General features: G+C 36.7%; 1 protein-coding gene across 3 annotated transcripts in view; it reads left to right on the top strand.

Annotated features, from left to right (window-relative positions):
• The window catches only part of slc12a5a (solute carrier family 12 member 5a), a 201,340-nt gene that overhangs the window by 31,303 nt on the left and 146,282 nt on the right, over positions 1-23,755 (top strand). The window lies entirely within an intron of this gene.

Genomic DNA, 23,755 nt, shown 5'->3' with positions numbered 1-23,755 from the left:
AAAGCTGTAAAGGTGGAACAGTCTGGAACAGTGATTGGTAGACTATTCCAACTTGATTTAGTTTGATTTGATTGCATGGGTTGATCAGACTGGACCAACGGATGGATGAATAGATTAGAAGAAATATTATTGAAATTGGTGCATTGGTTATCATTTGATTTCTGCTCCTCATCTGCAAAAAAAAAAAACATGGTTTATTTACCCATGGTAGGCAAGAAGCAGAAACTATAAAGCTAATCTAAATAAAGTTTAGTAATTTTAATATTCTTTCAGGTTCAAATTCTGTTTTAATTTAATCAATTTAAAAAATATATTTTTTCCAGAACAACTGTTCTAGTCTCTCCAAATTTTATATAAAATCTCCACGTATTTTATTCGTTTCTTTCCATCCAACATAGCTTCAGATAAAAGGTTTTTCCAAACGTTAAATCACACTCCTACGTCTTGCTCCCCAGCTTTTATTTCTTGGTTTTAAACTTTTTACTTCGGCAGTCTTCGTTTCTTCTACTTGAGTTGATAAATCTCTTAAAAGGTTTCAGTGTCACACCAGCATTGTCATTTTAATATTTGAATGTTGGTTTCACTTCCAGAGGGAAGCACTTTGAGTGTATTTATAGCGTCTTATTGTAAATGCACCATTTTTACACCCTTCACCAGACACACTTTCCCCTCTCCTATACTCGCATGTATATTGTACACAAGGACGCTTAAACACACACAGACTTGATGCTTGACATGAACTCTTATGACAGCCACTGTAGCAAGTGTTATGCAAACGTAGCTAGATTTCACAGCAGTTTTTTTTTTTTTTTTGCCTACAATCGATTATGGCAATAAGGAATATTTCCAAGTCAAGGTTAGAGTTAAAGTTAATTAAGACAAGTCGATAAGAAGAGATGCTCTATATTGCATTAAATAAGAGTTGGATAGGTGAGATAATAGATAAAAATGATAAATGGAGAATTCTATTTGACGATGATAAAGTGAATTGGAAACACAATGTCTTTGATCAACCACTTCAAACCCAGAAGATCCTAAGAAAAGAAACTTGACTTTTCGTTACACCTCGTGTTTTCACCTTTTGTTCACATCACCACCATTTTGTTTCCAACACTGTCTGTAGGTGATGCTTCTAGGGTTTGGGGTGTTGAAGTGTTGCATTGCCAGTTATTTGCATTATCCAGAGATGGTGTGATTAGTTCACATAAAAAGAGTGGCTGTAGCATAGCCCCCATCATTTACATTTGTAGCTTTGAACTAAAAACAAACACTCGAAACCTGCCACAAAACAACACTCGAAAACATACGGTGGATGAGAAATGCAAAATTTTCACAATTATTTTCAAAAAAGTTAAAATTTGTTACCCACATGGTAACACTTTACTTGAAGTGTCATACATAAGGCTGACATCACGCTGTCATTATGACATGACACCTGTCATTAGTATGACTAAGGTGTCATGAAGGCTATCATTGAGTGTTGTTTGTAACCCTAACCCTTCGATACCCTAACCCAAGTAGATTCCTCCACCTAACCCTAAAAAAGCCAACATAGCTCCAAAGGTGTCATAATTTAGCAAACAATACTCAATGACAGCCTTCATGATAACTTATTCATGCTAATAACAGGTGTTATGTCATAATAATGCCAACGTAATGTCAGCCTTATGCATATAACTTAAAGTAAAGTGTTACCAAACACATTTCCATTGATGCATTTGTAAAATGTAAATGTACTTTTGGCGTTTGTAAAAGTGTTGTGGTCATATGTAAATTTGTTTTTTGTATTTGTAAGTGTTGTAATAATTTGTAAATTTGCTTAAAGTGTTTTGCACTTCTCAGCCATCATATACTCCTACTTGTGCATTGCTACTGCAATAACGTACAGTCCGTACAATCTAAATCTAAAATGATTTAGTGATGATGTTGCTCCATGCATATGTCGTATATCAAAGTGATGATAATTTATTGGAGGGGACTGTGCTATAATAAGGGTTGTTTGAGTTAAGGCACAACACAGCACAGATTGCCGGTGTGAGAGCGCCTTTAGCTGCTCACACTCAAATGTGACTTAAACTAAAACAGGCTCTCATTTTGAAATTTGAATTAAACATTGAGTTTTTTTGTTGTTTTTTACTGGTTGATTTTGTGGATGGCTGCACAGAAGAAATCTGTCTATTAGGAGTGTGACATTATCTCTATACAACGATATATTACGATGTGTCTTCTAGCGATACGTTATCGATTCACTGGCGCTAAATATCAATATTTATTTAAATTAGGGTTTGGGTTATTACACAAATTAAATATAAGGCCCTATAAAATCCATGTTAACGGAATCACGAACGAAATCCAATGGACAGAATCAGCATGATATGCATTTCTGTGAGGAACCTTTTGTTTAATGGGGAATACGTGTTTCTGGGGAGCGCTTATTAGGCGCACCGCCCTCCCCCTTCTGTCTTGGCTCCATTAAACAGCGTCTAAACCACCTGAAACCCAGTCGAAACTGCCAAAAACTACGTAAATAATTAATAACTCTTAAATACAGTGCCCACCAGTGCCTGCTTAACTTTAACTCACTCAGTGCCATTGACGATAAAACTCGTCAATTTTGTTTTATCTTGGAGATTACTAGAATACACTCTGGCGGAGGTCCCTCATCAATATCTAAGCTGTAATGTGATCTAGTGACCAACTGGTGCCTTGAAGGTGGCAGCAGCGCACCTTTAGATGATAGGTTAGCCACTAATGCTACCATTAGCTAAGGAGGGAGAAGCAGGGACGAGGGAGATTATGGCTCTATGAAGTGATATTGTGAAGTATCCAGCAGCTCACAGCAGCGCACACCCGACCAGGACATGTGTGGAACTAAGTGGACTATTGAGAGTCGCGATGGCGAGAGAAAACAATCAAAAAATGGGGCTAAACGGGTCATATCTGCATGTCGGGAGGAAGAGGAAGTTACATCTGTGTGATTGACAGGGGGAGCAGATACAAAATACAGTAAGCAAAGCATTCAACTGTGGGCCAGATAGCAAAATAAAAATAATCTTTGCCATCAAAAGCCTTGTCTCAGTGTTTTTGTTGTTGTTTTTTTAGAAGAAAACCAATGTTCAGATGTTATAGTTTTCAATAAAGCAAAAAAAAAATGCTTAAAAGTCACTGACAGATTTTTTTTTCTTAGAAAAAGCCTGTTTTCTCAGCTTTTTGCTCTGAAACTGGTGATTGGTGTAAAACTTGCTCTATTCAAGTGCTGATTACGTAAGAACTACACAAGCTAAAAACATTTTTTTTTCCTGATGAAAGTAAGGACTTTAATCTTTCAGATTTCACATTGTCACAGTACAAAATAGTTGGTGGGTTTTTAAAAATCAGTCAAAATGCTCTAAAACGGCTGGCACTGAGGGGGGTAGAAATTCTGAAAATGGCTGGCACTGAATGAGTTAATGTACCTGTGAAACTCGTATCGTATCGCGATATCAACGTTACCGCGGGCAAAAATAACGTGATCTGGCGATACCCAGCCCTACTGTCTATAGGGTCTCTATAGGAAATGAGAACTGAAATGGAAAAACTATACTGATGTCATGAACCCATGACGCCATTCAAGACGGCGGCCACCTGGCTCCTTAACTGTAAATAAAGCTAATCTTTTAAATAGATTAAAAGGATTATGAGTCAATGTAAGACGTTTTTTCACCACAGATCTTCTAATAAGAACAATTGGAAGAATTTGGGCCAAACTTGTTAAAACAGTGGAGGATCCCTTTACGGACTATAAACAAAACATAAAGCTACAGTATGTATTTTTTTAGAAAAAAAGTTTTTTCCTTCAATTCAGTCTATCCAAATGATAGAGATCTAATCAGAATAATTCACCGCACATTTTTGCTTTGGACAAAATGTTCATTCAAGGCTGTGGTGGAACAGGATGTTCACAACTTACTACCAATATAGTCATATGTACGTCAGCTAATATATTGCAGTCTGATTCCATTGTTGTACAATTCATGCTGTACTGGTTGGTGAGTCATTATCACTTTGAAATGTGCACGTCTGGAGCCAGTGGAATTTGCATGTACCTGTGATAATGCTCAGAATGAAGAGTCTCAGACAGATCCATTGGGATACATGTTACACAATGCACTGCTCCCCTCTGTGAACATTAGATATAGAGCAAAAGCTTACTGCATGTCTTTGTGTCTCTGTGAAAACAAGAACAAAAAAAACTGGGAATGGAAACGCCTGAATTTTGAAAAAAAAACTCAACTATGGCAAAAAAGTTTTTGCTCTTTCATGAGGAATTTCAGACGTTTCAGTATTGAAATGTATCGCAAAACTGCAATGGAAACACCGCTTACACATAATGAACGTGACATGACGTGAGGTACCTGGTCACATGACCACTGCTCATGGCGCGGTACGTGTCAACAGAAGAGGAGACCGAGACATTTCTTAGCGTTATACTTAAAAATTATATTACTGCTACATTAGACGTGAAACAACAAAGGAATACAGTGTTTGGAGCATCCGTCTTCCTGGAGCGAAGTCTATGGAATGAGATTGCACGGGAGTTACGAGGCGCGTGCCCAAAACACGTTCAAAGCGCAATCATACTTAGTCGACAATTATAAATATCACTTTTATTTTGCGAAAATCTGTAATGGATACCCAGCTAATCCTGAATACTTTTGAAACACATCTCCTCTTCTGTGGCCTCTCATAAAATATGCTTCTTTTAACTAAACGGCAACTTTTATTACTACCATTGTTTTACTTAAAGCTGCACTACCTGAATCTTGAACCATGGCAGAGGGGCATGGCTGAATTCGAACCGTAAATCCCGTCCTCCACTCTGATAATCCCTCGCAGTCTCCTCCTCTCTGGAAGTGTACGAAATCGTGCACGAGAGCTGAACGTGCACTACTGGTAAAACACGTCACCATGCAAAAGGATGGACACAAAATATAAGACAATGGAAAATTAGATTACCTCTCTAGAAGGAAAGCAGCCACTTGCACGTTCAAAGTTAGTCCAAGACTCAAAACAAGTTCGCACCATGCACGTGCTTCACTATATATCGCGGCAGCCAATGAGGAGGCTCCTGGTGACCGCCAAGACTTGGTCATTTAGAATTTAATTAGCTAAAATAATTAATTATAAGGCACAGACATTTTTTTCAGAAATGATTACTTTTACGATTTACTATATGATGCTAATAAGAATTTTTTTTTTAATTAAAGAAAATAAATCGAGTACCCCAGCTTTAAGCCAGTGTAGAAAATCAGATCAGTACACTTTTTTTTTTTTTTTTTTCATTTTGGCCTTGATAGGAACAAAAATTTATAATGTTCTTTTCAAAAAGAATATGTAGCCCCTATACTCCACAGCCTTCTCCTCTGTGTATTATTCATCATTGAGGAGTCCTGCCCTGTTTCCCGGGGCTATTTTTACTCAGCATGTCTGTCACATTAACTGAGCCCCAATCCCTGCTGCTCCCAACAGCAAGCCTCACTCCATCTGGATCATGGATTACATTCCTTGTTTTGCACCCGTTCTTTCACTCCTGGCACTTCAGAGGCCCCCATCTCTCCTTAGAGTTGCTCCATCTAGGTTTTTATCCCCACTCCTGCCTCCTCGCCACACCACTATCTCCTCCAGCTTGCCTCTCTTGTCCTTTATCTTACATCTTTCAATCATTCATATTAGTGTTCTCCAATCCCCAGGGGAGTGCCGTAAAAGCCTGGCTGACATACCAAGACACTCATATAGATCTCCCTTGACCGAATAAATTCATTATTTACTGCAAGAAAAAAGAGCGAATGGTTAGGCAGAATTTTTTTAAACTAATGTGCATTGATTAAAACATGAATCCACAACTAAATTCAGATTCATTCAGTTAGTCAAAAGAAGCAGAGTTTTGCTATAGGCCATACAGTTTTTAGAAAGGCAAAGTGGGTTAAATGGGAAATGGGTGTCTTAGCTAATGGTATATATTTGAACGGGACGTCTTTATAATTATTGAAAAACAATACTTGAATTCACATTGTATCTTCACTGCAGATAAAACTACTTGATGAAAAGTTCAATGTTGGTTTTACTGATACAGGATAAATACAGAGAGCTGATATGCATTTAAGGCCTTGTATTTTAGAGAAAGTTGTTACCACTCAGTTGTAGGACCGGGCGATATATCAAGATTCACGATATATCGAGTTTTCTATTTTGACTATATAGAAAATTATACAATATCGCCCATATCGTATATATTTATATATATTTTATAGCTTATTTTGTTTTCAAACACTTGTTTTAGGAGTCGCTGCTTTCACTACTTCTCAGAACAGCATTAAAAGCACAGTGACATTGATTGCTGAGAGTGTTCTAACCCAGACCATCCCCTAAACAAGCCACACTACAGAACTCACTCATATGTGCTGTCCCTTAGAGGAGAAAAAGCCAAAAGTGGCTCATTTTGTGCAACAGTTTGTTAGTACATGTGTGGCATTTTGCATCAGTAAATTTAACCCTGAATTGTCTGTCTGGCCAGACTTCATTTGAATTAAAATTATGAAGATTTATATGGTTAATTTCCATTTTGACACAAAAATATTGAGTTATGAGTTTTGCTCCAGCCCTACTCAGTTGTGTGGTGTTAACTTTCAGCTTCAGTTGTTTTGTAAGCGGTAGCTTCCTCAGTTGAGTTTGCATCTCCATATTTCCTTTTTAAGCCGGGCGACTGGACTCAAAACGCCATTCACTTAGTTGTTGTTGTTTTTCTTGTTGTGTACACGAGTTAAAATCGCTACTCCACTCTCTCTCAGAGCCCCATTTTCCATTTGGGGCCCAGGGGGAAAAAAAGAAAATCGATTTATCATTTATTTGCGAGTCAAATATTACCGAATCATTGGCACATATCAATATATAAATGGGGCCCATTACCCCGTACGTGTCACGGGGGCGCCAGGCCCATTTTACAAATGGTCATTGTTCATCCGAACTTCTTTACTGACTAATGAGTGAACTACAATGTTTTTTTTAATAAAAATTCCGAAAGTTCGTTATTGATTTACCATTCTAAGTTAGGACATGAATATTTACCTCCGTCAAGATGGTTATGTTTTTTGCGTTTATTTTTTTTTTGTCTGTGAACCGTCAAACTCAAAACCAAAAGGATGTATTTTTATGAAATTTTTAGGAAAATATGGGATAAGGAACAAAGGGTTTGATTTTGGCAGTGATCAGGATCAATATCCGGAATCTGAATTGGTTTTAAAATTCAAAAAACCCGATCTCATTTTTGGCGAAATTTCAAAAGTTCACATCTGAGTTCGCAATTGACTGATGTTGATAAAAATTTGGCTTTGACCTGGGGTTGTTTTCTTAATCACCCCACCGAGTTTCATCCAGATCTGGATGAAAACCACCATTATGGATAAATGGATTTTCCTCAATATCTAAAATTGTATAAACGGATCTACTGACATTGAAGATCAGCAGCCATGGCCACCATGGGACCAGGATTTGCTGAAGTGTTCCACCATTAACAGCCATTCTTGTCTATCGTGGTGTAATTGGTGACGTATATAAACAAAAGCACGTATAGTAACCCTCCCATTGATCGGCTGCACCTGACCAGCCTCTGTTTACATTGCAAGATTGTGATGACTTGTCCAATAAAAAATACAGTAGCTAACGAAACCAATAAGTGTGGATACCCGTGTTTTGTACATGTGCAAAAGTTAAAGACAGTGCGCAGGAATCCTACGACGATATAGTGAAATTACATTTACATCATTGTAACAAATGTAATAGGCTTTCAAGGCAATTCCAATCAATGTCTTATACGATTGGAAATGGTCTTAGTCTTATTGGTTAAAAAGTCCATGGAATATTTAGTGTATATTGTCTTTGACTGTATTTACAATTTCTTTACTCAGACTGTTGTCCACATCGAGTAATAACGATAAACAAATGTTTTGGATTATGGGCCCAATTTGGTTTTTCAAAATGACATTAAGATATGTGCAGTCAGCTTTTATCGAATATTAAAATGCAAAAATCTAATGCCTTTCATGCTTCAGACCTTCTATAACCTTGATAGCCTTGATTAAAGATCCTCAGGAACGTTCACGTTGCCTCTTAGCAGTAAATCATATCATCTTCGTTTGCCTTCCTCACTTTTTCCCCAGTCAGTCTCCTGTACTTTTCCCTTTGTCCCTCACTCCCACAGCAATGTCCTTTCTACCTCCCTAAACACTTCACATTAGCTTACCTTCTTTTCATTTGGCTCCATCACTTGATCTGCCACTTTGGTTCGCAGCCTCAAACCTCAAACCCTGCTTTGCCTTTTGCTGCTGACTCGGCAGCTGCTTTCTGAGGGTGTGCGTCCACAACTTTGTGTGTGTCAGGTGGGAACAGGTGACGCCGCAGGGTACTTTCTGACCTTACTGTGTCACTTTCACTCCAGCTCACTTCAAGTTTGCTTGAGAGGCAGGCTTTTTTTTTCCTTGAGGCTCTTTTAAAGTATCTCTGAAGTGCATGAGGAAAGGACCGTCAAAAGTTAGCTTGAGGCACAAGAGTTCAATTGTTATAAAGGAAATGAGCAATTCAAATCTATCATAAGAAATCAATTTTAATTTCATTAGTTAGATTATGAATATGGTTTGCTCTTTGTAAAGGTACCCTGCAGTTGATACTGTTCCATCTTTATGTCTTTGATCGGTAAATCTGTGATCTACCTCATTGTCCTCTGAAGAAAGCGTGCATTATATCCTGAATAGTAATATGTTGCTTTACTGAGCCACTCCTTTTCAGCCTGGACAGCAGATGTGGATCAGCGTGGCCTAGTGCTCCACCACAATATACAAACACCATCTCAGATGCTTGTTGGGGCTTGGCTGTTGCTCTTTGTTGCTCCACTGTACACCAGCTGTTCATTTGCCATAACCATTCACTTCACAACAGCGTTACACCACTGATCATACTGACAACCATACCTGACCATTATATATTTTCAACTGCTTATATTTGTTTGTTTTGTTGTTAAAAGTGCTTAATAGACTTTGACAAAAATATTTACCAAAGATAGATCTTACGCCATGGAAGATTCCAATACATTTCGGAGGGGACTTGGATGAACATACTGATTCTGGATCAGAATTATCAACCTATCTCTCATCATTGACGAAAAATCACATTATGGTTCGTAATTGGCTAATCTAAATGTCATTTGACTTGTTATGCAGAGTCCTTAATTAACCACATTGAATTTAATCCGCATTGGATTCGAATTGCGCATTATATTGCGATTAGAATTAAAAAAAAATGGGGGTACCCCTATATTTGGACCTACTATATTGTTATTAATCGAGATTTTGAATGTTCATGGTACCATGTCACGATCAGGATCACTGATTCAGATAACTACACTGTATTTAGGGTATTTATTTAGTTTTTTTTTGTTTTTTTGATGGACTTAGTTGAGGAACTGTTAAAATATTGTTAAAGTAATAAGACATCTAAGAATGTTTGATACAGTAGTAGAGTTTATGTTATATTGTTTTAAATAAAAAAGTTAGGTTGATTGGAGTCTCTTGCTCGTCGGAGTGAATGACAGCGTGATTGGTTGTCTTTGTGTGTGTGTGTTGCCCTGTGATGAACTGACGCCCTATCCAGGGTGTACCCCCGCCTAGCACCCAAAGAATGCTGGAGATGGTCACCAGCAGACCCCTGTGACCCTGAAGGGAGGGAGCAGGTCGGAAAATAGATGAATGGATAAATAATGCATAATCACGCTAAGGCACTACCTAAGCTACAAATCTGGTGAAATTTGATGAGTGTGAGCTTTCCTCGTCTCATTCCAACAGCATGCCATAAACTGAAATGATCTACCTTCTTGATATAGTTATAATTCTATCAGCCACGGGCCATGTTGTAGTCTTATTATATCTGTTGTCAACGGAGTTACGGGTAGGAGGGCTTCAGTAGTGATGGGGATCTCCACAGGGCAGATTACTTGTACATTATCCACTCAGAAAAGGATATTATCACCTGTCACAAGCCAGAGGTGACAATTGATCCAATCAGATTGTCCCTCCAGTCATGGGTGCTACTCCCCTCGCCAGTAATTATAGAGAATACCAGGTGCTTTACCTGCATGGGGACACCACCACGAGAGGCTGTTTTGTGGTTTATGTCCTTACAATGGATGGCTGTGGATTAAGAAGGGCTCTTCACCTTAGTTTGAGAACTGCAGATAACTGATGTATGACTGTTGGATCTAAAAGAATTAAAATGATAATAGCAACAAAAAAAACACACTTTGTTTGATTGTGTTGTTATTTGCGCCTGACATCAACTATTAAATCCTGGACTATAATGTTCACATGGGAAGAAATCAAATCAAAACAGAGTTTTGTTTTTGGAAGGTACCCAATCAAAACTACATTTGTTGCATGAAAGGCGGGACAAGCTTTAATACCATCCCATATCAGTAGGGGTGTAAGAATACACGCAACCAACGATTCAATTAGAATCCTGATATTGAGTCCACGATTCAAATCCTGATTAAAAAAGAAAAGAAAAAAATCTAAAATCAAAGTTTGGTGGTGCACTTAACTTATCCTTTCATTTTGAATACACAGAGATCGTGTTTTTTTTTTTTTTTTTTTTTTTTTGTTTGGTGAAAATACAGATTCTTCTTCACGTTATTTAAATTGTCAAGAATTTTTTTATCTAATATATTTTTGTCTTAAAACCTTCTTACAAACTGTGACGTCAAAAACAAGCAGAACTTAAACAGTCACAGCGCCCCCTATTGTTTAAGCAGAATATTGATGCACATGCTGCGCTGTGTCGATTTTAATTTCCTACTTATTTGCATAGATTTTTTAGCAGATTTAGGATATATTCTTACATCCCTACATATCAGGTTGGTAAATGGTAATTTAATCTTTAAACAATGCATACACATATGCTTTATATTTTAGTGGAATAAATGTGTAACAGATTTAGATGAATAATATCTTAATGTCATTTAGTTGACTAAAACTAGACTATGTAGAAAATAGTCCTGGTGGTTACATTTTGACTAATTATTCAAAATACTACGACTAAAACTAAATTAAAATTTGCTGTCATAATGAACACTGACATAAGCTTTAAATAGCCCCGTGTTAATTGTGTGACACTAGAAGACTGGGCGTTGTCCCAATCATGCCAAGTGTCCCTGAGATATAAACATATGTTTAGCACTTAATTTGAGCTCACACAAGCCATTAAAAAATTATTTTACTGTTTACATCAAACCCGGAATAGCCTGTGGTACTTTTTGTGTGCTTGACGTGATGTAGCAGCTTATTGGAGAATTGTTTCAGAGCTGTTAAGTGGCTCTTATCACAACTACTCGGTGGACAATTTCATTAGGGCTCCAGCAAAACAAGCCTGGCCTTGTTTGATTACATATTCTGCCACAAAACCAATTTGATATGCGGCAAAAAAAAAAAAAAAAAACCTCCTCCATCAAAAATACTTTATATTTTGAAAACCCTGACAATCACAAATTAGGGTACATAGCCCTATTTGTACTTACAAGTGCTTCAGTAATGAGAATTACACGGAAATGGTTTTCACAAACGGTTTTTCACTATAGCAAACTGATCATAGCAGGCAGAGTGAAAGAAGCATGATAATAAGCCCACATTACTTTCTGTTCTCATTCAGGCTTGAACATTCTCCTCTGCGCTTTTCTCTCACTTATAGTTTTCTATATATATATATATATCTTTTCTTTGGAGAGAAAATAACTGGGTCATATCTCTCCTCTCTACTCCTCCTCCTTCTTGCACAGCAGCTTAAATTGAGGAAATACTGTAAAGGCGCCTGACTTATTTCAGTGGTCCTTGAAGTAATGAGGACAAGAATGTATGGATAGCGGTTCATCTCTTTGGTATTGCGGTCGACAATCTATCTTTGCTCTTTCGGACCATCTTTTCGGATATCGTGAGCCTTTTGTTTTTACGTTTTCTGGACAAGGTGCATCTCACTCCGGCCCTTTTTTTTTTTTTTTTTTTTCTCACTGCAACGTCTTTATCTAATATATTTGAGTTGTTTCAGCACCGACGGCCCACCGCTACAGCTCAATAGCTCTGTCAGATTCACCTTTTTAATGTGGCAAGATGTCAGAGTCTTTCTTTTGCTCACACTTGCAGTGATACGCATCAAACCTCAGCTGTAATATCTTCAAATGTGTGGGAAGCTGAATAACAACAACTGTTAGGACACTTCATGATTACAGTGATCTATATAATTTATTCATTTGATAGGTGCCAATAAACAGTTTTAAGAAATATATAAAAGGTGGTAGACTAATAAAAAGAAAAAAAGCTGGTAAATAAAGAATTAAATGAAAATAATTGGGATGATAAATCATCAGCTCTTTTGGCATAGAGGAATTTAAGCTGCCATCGTCTGAACAATTCTATCCATCTATTACCTGCTTATTCTGTTGAGGTCCGTGCACGCTAAAAGCCTATCCCAGTTAAATCCCCTTATTTCACTTACTACTGAGCGATGACATTATGTAATGTAACAGACATGCAAAGGTTTTGAAGAACCTGTTGGAAGGAAATACATTCATCAATTCAGATTATATTTCTATTTATACATTCATTTGTGTAATTCTTTCTATATCTCTACATCCAAAAATTAAATTAATAAAAGTAATGGTACATATGTATTTGGATACATATAAAGCATGCAGCAGACCTATCTGATACTAATACTAGTTTAGATGTAACAATTATTTATAGGATAGAAAAGAACAAAAATGACCTTTTTATACAGTACTGTTAAGAATTAGATAGATACTATAGATAGAGAGAATAGATGCTATAGATACTGTAGATAGATAATAAGTAGATACTGTAGATAGAGAGAATAAGTATATACTATAGATAGATGCTATAGATCGAGAGAATAGATACTATAGATACTATAAATAGATACTGTAGATAGAGAGAATATAAAGATACTATAGATAGATTGATATATATATATAGATAGATAGATAGATAGATAGATAGATTGATTAATTAAAAGTGCACATATTTAAGAACAGGTTCAATCAAAGTAAAATAGACATTCCTTTGATCTAATGTTTATGACTGAGTTAACACACTTGTAAAAAAAAAAGAAGTCTTTAGTTGGTTTAGAAATTCAGTGACCAACCGCTCTGTGTGTGTGCGTGTGTGCGTGTGTGCGTGTGTGCGTGTGTGCGTGTGTGGTGTGTGTGTGTGTGTGTGTGTGTGTGTGTGTGTGTGTGTGTGTGTGTGTGTGTGTGTGTGTGTGTGTGTGTGTGTGTGTGTGTGTGTGTGTGTGTGTTCAAAAATAGAAATGTACAGAAAACTGCTTAGTGGTAAACATGGCAGCTCTCCCAGTATGCTCATGCTCACAAATATTTTTTTTCTGAATATATAATGTAAAACTGTATTACCGCTATTTCTAATGTTTTTTTTTTTTTTCCCACACGGTGCAAAGGACAGCAGCTTTTGGTGTTAAATAATATCTGTAAGACAAACTAAACTAAATAAATAAAACTAGTGTTAGGAGTTTTAATTAATTTGATCTGTATCTACCATCAAAAGACCTGTCGACGTCCGTCTTTTTCAGTGTTTTTGCGTCAGAGTGTTTGGCAGCTGTGGAAGGATTAGGCGATTAGAAGGACAACACTCTGAGATTGGTCAACAGGCCTTATCAGATAAAGCCTGTTTAGAGCAAACGGAAGCTCAGCTCTGCAGTCCAAACATCACTAGCCTGCTTTGATCTCGCTGCTTGTCCTGCTGAGGTCAGAGGAAACTTCCTCACATCTTTAGATATCTTCTGTCCAACCATCAAAGCCTTTGCAGATGCACAGTCTCTTTGGTCGGTCGGCTAGTCTCAGATTAATTACTTGACCGTACCTCTAAGGGCCAACGGGGTTCTGCTGGCCCTGCAGCTTTTAACTCAAACCTTTGACACCTTACAATTGTACATCACTCCTCCGAACAACACCTTCTGTTATGCAAGTAAACTCAATAGCCACTTTATTAGGTACTTCACTATGCACCACAATGGACGAAAAGTGCCACAACCACTTTGGGAACTGTACAAATTTAGCAAAATTATCAGGATACAACACAATAATGTAAGACATGAATTCCACAATCTTAGGTGAGGTTTGGTGAGAAAAATGCATCAGGCTGCTCTCAGTAGTCCTCCTGGTCCACATACCAAGAGATTCTCATGCCGTCATCAGACATCGTGCTCAAGCTTTAAACCTACTGTATTTCATTTTTTGGTTTTGCATTTTTTCTAAATTCTCACCTGGAACTCCAGTGGAACAATGGCTCTCCTTCACACCAAGCACAATCTTAATTCTAATCAGTGCTATCAGCTGTCTGCTTCTGAGAAACATGAGTATTGCTGAAGGTACAGAATTTATATACTGTAACATGTACTGGTAAATTATTGGAAACGCTATAAAGAGGTCGACAAAGGTCACCGCCAGCAATCAGAATCAGAAGTACTTTATTTATCAAAGGGGGAAATTACTTATGTCACAGAGGCTAGAGAAATATTACAAATGAAAAGAATAAACACTAAAGAAAGAAAGAAAAAGAAAAATATAAATAATTAAGTAAATAATTCAGTCAATTGTATTAGTAGTTGGTTTTTTTTGCGTTTTTGTGAATTTGAGCTTTGTTGTGAAATTTGAGGGATGAAAGATTTTCAGGCCCCCTATCCAAATAAAATGTAAAAAAAATAAAATAAATAAATACATGGGTACAAATGATTGTTATTGTTCTTCAAAACTCCTGAAAAACAATAAATGTGTGATCACATTTTATAGAACAGCAATAATGAAGTTCTCGCGTCCCACCTGTCATGTTTTCACTGGGTTTCACCCCTATTTATTAATCAACTATCGGATTGATTGGGTTTTCATTGAAAAAAAAAAAGGTTGTGTGTATGTGTTGGTGTAAACCTCTATTTGCTTTGATTAAAGTGGAATAAGCTCCCGTGCCCTGTAACCCTAATCTAAATAACACAGAAGTCAGAGGAATAGATCATTTCTGTTTTGCGTGGCACCTATTTTTAGAAACCAGGGCAGTCCTTTTATTTGATTTATTTTTTAATAGGAATGAATTGATGAAGGAGAGGTCTATAATTAAATTTATTCGAGAAGGACTCTTGGAAAAAAAAGTTTATTCAATAAAGGCAGTTCAAAAGCAGGTGTGAATGTGTTTTTCACTCTGGCAGCGCTTTATTAAGTAATAGACAGCAGTTTTGTTTCAGTCCATCCAGCCTGTAAAGAACCTCCCAGTAGAACAGGGCTGCATTTGAATGATTTATTTTCTATTACATTAGTACACGGTTTCATGCAAATAAAATAATAACTTCACCCTGGTGTGTTGTACATGAAGGTGTTTACTTGTTTGTCCTCGAGCGGCGCCTTGAGGGAATATCAGCTTTCTCTTTTAGCACACTGATTGAATTTACACTTTAGGAAACAGAAAGCACAGCAAATGAAATTCTTCTCAACCACTGAAACTACTCAGCATTGTTTTAACTAACAGCAAAGTCCAAAAGTTTGACCGTCGCTTCAAAATAAGCACCATTAGTCATACATTACATTTATGAGATGTTTTAATGTTGGCATATTTAATTTCCCAAAATGGCTCAGATAGCAAACCAAAAATAAATGATTCACTGCACTGCGGCTTCAATTAGAAAATATGGCGGTCATCATTCAGGAAGGACTCAATGTATGTGAGTTGATGTGAAGTGTCATCATACTTAAAGCAAATTGTGTAAACCTTTTTAAACATTTAAATGTAAATATACACTTTGTCAATGCATTAATGCTGACTGAGCCTCAAAATCAAAAAGGTTTGATAAATGAAGGCCTGCATATTATATAATTTAACTCCATGTTCCTGTTATAGCTGAATTATTTTTTGAATTAATGACGCTGAAGCTTGCGTTTGATTTATTTTCAGAACCTTCCAAGTTTTCTAAAGGACGTTTGGAGGCTTGTATCCAGGAGAGGAATTTACTGCCCTGTTTCTTTCTGTGCATCTCATTGTCGGATCCAGTGGCTAATGTTATCTTTCACTTGGCCTCCAAACACTGTAGAAAATCTGTATGCCATTGTGCTCGTCTAGAGGTGTTCAGATAGACTCTAATTATGTGGCAGAAGTCCAAGACACTGCAACAATCAGATGAGGCTCCGCCACAAAGGATACAAGTTTAAATCTGATCATTTTATCTCCTAGAATGACTAAAACAGCTGGAGCAGAGTGTTGTCATGCAGGTCTAAATGTCCAGGTGCTGAGAGATTTGGTGATTTACACCAGATCAGTAAATTGGTTTTGACGTAGTGGATCTTAGCAGGTTTTTTGGTGCCTCAGGTCAGCTGATCGGCTTCTCTTGGAGGTACCGAGGTCAAAATGGAAACTCAGAGGGGACAGAGCTTTCTTTTTTTTATTATTCCTTGGCTTTAGTTTTAATCCAGTATGAGACTTGTTTTAGTGTCCTATGGTTTACCATTATTGACTGTTGTGCTTAGTAGCTACGTCAGCTTTTATTCTTGTTTTACTTAGTTTGTTTCATTGATTTGGTGTTGTTTTTATCTATTGTGTTCAGCACTTTGTGCTAGCTGTGGCTGTCTTCAAGGGCTATACAAATAAAGTAGAATGGTGTTGAGTTTGACTGTTGCCCTCTTCACTATTAAAACAAAAACACACACGCACAGCCATGTTCTTAAATTGAAAGAAGTAAAAAGTTCTCAACTTAACCATTTCATCATTTTTGTGTGTTTTTATGTATCCTAATTAAAAGGCCATAGGGCACTGATTGTAAAGTTGTTCATGCTAAAATAAACAAACCTCATTCAAAAAAACGTATGTGATGTTTTCTTATAATATAATGTCAATGTTAAATCCAAACATTAAATGTTATATATAAAATATAAATATTAAATCTAAATGTAAATGTAAAATGTTAAATCTAAATATTCCATTTAAACATAAATGTTAAATCTAACTATTACATTTAAACATAAATGTTAAATCTAAATCTCAATGCTAAATGTTAAATCTTAAATGCAACATCTAAATGTCACGGGTGAAACTAAATATTTAGCTAATATGCAAATTCACTGGAAATACCAAAATAAGAGCTCATTGACACAAACTTGAAGATTTACATATAACATTTAGATTTAGATTTGACATTATATTTTTACAAGAAAAAAATATCACAAATTTTACTGTAAAACTGGTCAAAAGTAGCATAAAAAAATTACGTACAGTTATTAAATGTGGTTTGTTGCCAAATGTTTCAAAAAGTTGCTGTTTATTTTAGGATGCGCAACTTTACAACAATCGGCGCCCCATACAAGACCGAAGAAATCAACTGCACATTCAGCTGGCTCATTTACCGTCAATGTGCAGGGATATACTAATCCATAATTTGCACAAGTGATATCATATGTAATAATCACTGAATATATATCTACCAAAATAAGATACTCATTATATTTATATATTTATATTATATATTTGAACATGTGCTTTGTCAATTGGTGGCTTATAAAGATGATAACCAGTCATTACTTGTAAATAAAAGTGAATTTACTTTTTTATGCTCAAAATGTTCACAATAGTCTGTAAGAAAGGTTTAGTGAAATAACGAGATAATGTCTAGGTTTGTCTAAGAAAATGCATCAGAAGTTTTGATGAGCTTTAACGTAGTGATGTCATAATTTTGGTTTACTACATGAATGAAGTATCCCAAAAGTCTAATACGTTGAGGGTTTCATTCCACTCTTGAGATCCCGTTGTGCAAATTGTATGAGTAAGACTTGACTACCAATCAATTGGACTATTATTGTTCTGCATCTCCTAACTTATGACCCATCAGGGTTCTTTGGATCCCAGTTTGAATACCACTAAAATGTTTTTAAAGCCTCGTTGAATTGATTTTTCTTTCCTAGTCGCTCAGTGTGAACTTTCCTTTGAGAAAAATGTCACATACAGAAAGAATTGCAAATGCAAACAAGTATGTTCACATCAATGCCAGCTCACACAAATGTAATCAGGCACAAATAACAAGCACATCATGAAAATGTGTGACTCAGACTTGTATTGAGGCATAAAAACCTCTTCTTTGTCAATACCCCCACAGCTTCTCTGAGTGCTGCAAAACCGATGATTTTCTATAGACTTCACGGCTTATTTGTGACAACGTTGCATGTTGACTGGAGGCCCCCAAGGCTCAGCTGGATGTATTGTTACTGACACCCTGCCTTATGTAGTTTTTTGGCCTTGATATGGCAATTTGAGTGTAGTTTGGGTTTTTTTTCTGCTGAAAGTCTAGCAAGTCGAGAAAATGTCAAATTTTGCTCATAATCTCATTCTGTATGGAATTTTTGTGCAAAATGAAATAGAAATACAAATATAACATGGACTAAACCCTTGCTGACATTTTTTTCGGACCATATCATACAATTCCATATTATTTTTGATGTAAAACGGGGGGTTGAGTGATACACAAGTTGTGGCAAATGGACATAATCTTGTGTGATTTCAGTGTTACCCTCCCAGCTTCTATATGTCATCTAAAGCATATATATCGTATGAATGTGGTGTGTAAGTGAATGTTGTGGTGGTCGGAAGGGTCGATGGCGCACTATTCCGTCAGTCTGTCCCAGGGCAGCTGTGGCTACAACAGTAGCTTACCACCACTGAGTGTGGAGTGAAAGAATAATGCCATGTAAATCACTTTGACTACCCTGACTCCCTGTTCCCTGTTCCCTTCCCCCCTCACCTAGGTGTAACACTGCCCTCTCTTTTTCTATCCTCACTATAATAAATGTTTCATACCCTTCCTTAGGGAGAACTGGAGATGGTCACAAAAAAAACAGTAAAGCACTTTGACTGATCAAAATAAGGCGCTATATAAATCCAATGCATTAAATATAACACTGATAACAGTATTTGACTTGAATAACCCTATTTACCGTGTTTGGTTCGATTTCGGAAAGTTTAATAGCAAATTCATATAAAAGTAAAATAATAAAATAGGCAAGGAAGGTGATATAATAGAAATGGAACAGAAAGGGGTAAACTGACATGGAAATTGATGTACTGAGTTAGTCAGGCTGCTTGAGAAATGACAAAACAATTTAACCAACTAAACTCTTAAAATAACACAACAAGAAAGGCTGGTGTATTTTCATTTTTACTTTGAAAAGCTTATTTAAATATGAGTGTTTTTGCTTCTTATAGGTATTATTCTACATTTTATCAAACATCTAATACTATTAGATGTGCATGGTGGTTTATTATTAAAAAGTGGTATACATTGATACAGTTTCTTGTCAACCCTAACATTGTTAGTTCCTGGTTTTATACTGAACAGTTTCGTTAATATAATTCAAAAGTATTTGAGGAAACACTGTAAAAAAAAAACACGAAAAAATAGAATAACTACTCAGCAGTTTTAGAGCTAATAAATATGGAATCCCGTTTCAGCCACTAAAAGTTATAACTATGAGGTATTAAAGTCATAATTATGACAAAATCATAATTATGAAAAAGAAAGTCATAAGGGCGACCGTGGCTCAGGTGGTAGTGGGTCGTCTTCTGATCGAGAGGTTGGGGGTTCGATCCCAGTACCTGACTATGTGTCGAAGTGTCCTTGGGCAAGACACTGAACCCTAAGTTGCTCCCAGTGGTCGACTAGCGCCTTGCATGGCAGTCTGTCCCACTGGTGTGTGAATGTGAGAGTGATTGGGTGAATGAGCTGATATGTAAAGCGCTTTGAGACTGCTTCAGTGTGGTGATGAAGCGCTATATAAAATCAAGTCCATTTACCATAATTGTGAAAAAGAAAATCATAATTATGAGATAGTAAAGTCATGAGTTATTAATGACACTTAGAATAATATAATATAGTTTTCCATATCAAGGGACTTTTATGTAACTAGGCTTTATTGACAAACTTGTATAAATCTAAAACCAGAGGCTTACGCAGGATTATATTTACAGGTTTGGCTAGTGGAGGCAAACGGTAGCAGGAAACAATAGCAAAGCGTGATATTATCATTTGATTGAGACAAAACAGAATAAAAAAAAAAAAAAATACAAAACAGAATATTTTACTTTTAAAACCGTAAAGATGATATCTGGAGTTTCTGAGAAATCTATGATTATGTACGATTCTTTTGAATTGCAAAAAAAAATACCTAACTAGTCTTTTACTATGGTCTACTACCTGTGGTCATTCATATACAGTACATTAATGTATATAAGTCCCTCCTTCGTCCTATAGACCCCTATACAAATGGAAATAATCGCTCAATCAAAGTGAATGTGGAACTGTGCACGGAAACAAGGCAGCGCGTCACAGCAGCAAACAGGTAAATACGATTTTGGCTGTTACAGAGAACTAGAGGCGTGGCTTCTGGTAGATTGGCAGAGGAAGTGAAGCTGTTTAGGGTGGGACGTTGAGACATTCCCAAATTGGAATGATAAGTGTATTTGAACCCTTTGGTTCACATGCATGGTGAAGGTCTCTTTTGAAAGATAACATTCTGAAGTTTTTCAACACTGCAGGTATCAGTAGAACTGAGTTATTGTAGTATGAACATGGGAGTACAAATATTTACGTCCTGGCTTATTTTATTATAAAGAATATAAATTGAGTTGTGCATTGGCTTGAAAACAAGATGGGAATATAAGATGCTACCTACATACAAAAAAAAAATCCTCAAAAAAAAATCACTTTTTGAGAATTCTACAACTGTTTTTAGCTGGCGATGTCCAGGCGTCTTCAAATGGCACATTTGGCACCATGGACACTAAAACAGCTATAGCTTTTGAATGGTTTGGAGTACTGTCCAATTCACCATCAGTAGCACAGTACCATACAATCAGCAAAGAAAAAGGGAAGCTAAAATTTCAGCAGCAGATATACTGATGTTATATTGTTGGTGTTGAAGTTACTAATGTGAGGACCTCACGGCTTGGCCTGTCTAACACAGTGTGAACGCTGCCTAACTGCTGGCTTTGCATGGACCTCCCTCTGGGTCAGCACGAAAACCAAACCTTCAGGGTCTGTCGTGTCAAAGCACTATTTGTACCACGTCAGATCTGACTACACAGCTTGTCAATAAGTGAAAGCTTGTATATGCTATGTAGTGGCTTGACAACACGCTGAACTGCTGAATCATTACCAAGCACTCATGGCGTTCGGCCTCCTTTTTCATTATTCTTATTTACAACCCATTGATTCAGAGAATGCAAACAATTTCCCCATGTCGAGAAAGAGCTCTGTTTTATAGTCAGTGTTTGGATGAGATTTTCTGTAACACTCTGCTGTAATTTATTGTCATCTGTTTACAAAAATCTTTACGTAAGAGCTTGCATTTGTTCCAGCTGATAGAAAAGAGTCATATCAAGGTGTAAGCTCCGATTTACATTCTCGTGTCTGGACTCTAAACCTTTAATTCTGTGGAGTAAGGGAGGAGCTTTAGTGTTGTGTTGTAGAGCGTAAGCATCAGAGAGTGACCTAAATATTGGAGCACAAACGGATCACCTGATTTTCTGATTTCATGAGGCAAGTGCACTCGTTTTGTTGACTATTAGTCCATACATAGCCACTGTCTGAGCTCGGGTGACTACCAGTGTCAAAGCTGCACTACCTGAATCTTGAACCACGACAGAGGTTCATGACTGAATTCGAACCGTTAATCCCACCCCCCACTCTGATAATCCCTCCCAGTCTCCTCCTCTCTGGAAGTGCACAAAATCGCGCACGAGAGCTGAACGTGCACTACCGGTAAAACACGTCGTCACGCAAAAGGATGCACACAAAATATAAGAAAATGGAACTTTAGATTACCTATCTAGAAGGAAAACAGCCAAAGTTAGTCCAAGACTGAAAACAAGTTTGCACCGTGCACGCGCTTCACTATATATCGCGGCAGCCAATGAGGAGGCTCCTTCATGGGCTCTGCTCACCCCTCCTTTCTCTAAATCCTGTGATTGGAGCTGGAGGGCGTGGCCGCCAAGACTTGGTCTTCCAAGGTTTTATTAACTAAAATACTTAATTATAAAACACAGACAGCACGCAGACGTACAATTTTTTCAGAAGTTATTACTTTTACGATATACTATATGATGCTAATAAGAATTATCTTTTTAATTACATGAAATAATTTGAGTACCATAGCTTTAAAATAGTAATCACAAAATAATACCCAAACATGTTTGTTACAACTTTTTTTCTATGACAAAAACAAGACAATAACAAGCTGAAAATATATATTTATATTTATATTAGATAACTCTTTATTGTCATTGCCTACATAGTACGACATACAACAAAATTAGACCACAGTCCCCCTCGATGCAAATTACATTTCATTCACACACAATATATGAATAAATAAATAGGGTAAAAAAGTGCAAAGAGGCAGTTCATCGATCATTTTTTCAGAATGAATAATAAATAATAAAAGCTGTTCAGTGTGGGTCTGTCAGGAATAAGCAGTTTTAATTCAGAAGTGATATTGCACAGTTATATTAAAAAAAAAAAGCTATGTGCGTGATTTTCATGTCTTGAATCTCCTGGAATTTATATATATATTTGTTAACAAGATGGGACTAGCATTACTAGTCTTTCTAGTTTAAAATTTAAAATGACTTCTATAACTTCAAGGCAGACAATCATATTTGATTAAAGGTTTACTGAAATAATGACTAGAAAGCATTCACATTTCATTCAATAAAATGACAATAAAACTTACACAGTTGACAATAATGTAACAAAAGTTGTAAGGCCCAAATGCAATAAAAACCAACTGGTCTACCCACGATATGATATAAAATACAATATAGGGCTCACGATACGAAATACTCACGATACAATACGAAAAATGACCAAAAAAAATCCCAATTAAGTGTAATGCATTTCTAACAAATCTTTGTTCATGAAAAACAATTTGACTGCAAAACAAATTTACTAACTTAACTTTTTTATTATTATTAAATATTTGGCCTCTAACATTGTCTATAGACGTAACTGTGCTATGACAGAGATCAGACATCACTAATAACTGTAATCACTTATGAAATCATTCAGTAATTTATTTTTATTCTTTTTTTAAATCTTCATAGCGCAATTTTGCTATCAAGTTTTTTTTTTCAGCTTTTTTTTAGCCTAAGGTACACAGTGTAATAGATGAACATGTTAGTCGTTATTGATCCAAATGAAGCTTCACTAATTGATCATAAGCCTTTGGTGCTGCACAGCTCCACCAAGGCTGAGCCGAAGCTTTTTTACCCTATATTTTTAAATCATAAATTGTCATGTTTTTACCAAGCACAGATTGCTAACCAACATGTCCACTGTGTCCACCTTTCTGCTGATGCAAATTCTTCCGTTCTGCATTCACCTCCACAGCATACGGAGAGTTCTCCATCGCGCTTTTTCACGTCTTGAAAGAAACATATGCTATATTTGCATCTTGTAAGTGAAGAGCCAGTGCGGCTGCTTATTACGAGCTCACAGCAGCAGAAGCTGATGCATAATGTACCTCTGTGGACAAAAAAACATGAGAGCAGTGAAGCACCCCCCATTCGTTCACTCTTCAAACAGCATCAGTTCTGCTATTCCAATCACCTCTATATCTGACAGGCGCAAA

Source organism: Gouania willdenowi, chromosome 5 (genome assembly GCF_900634775.1).
Source record: "Gouania willdenowi chromosome 5, fGouWil2.1, whole genome shotgun sequence".
In the NCBI taxonomy this organism is placed as follows: Eukaryota; Metazoa; Chordata; class Actinopteri; order Blenniiformes; family Gobiesocidae; genus Gouania; species Gouania willdenowi.
The sequence above is the reverse complement of the archived record's forward strand: the minus strand, read 5'-3'. Positions and strand labels throughout refer to the sequence as shown.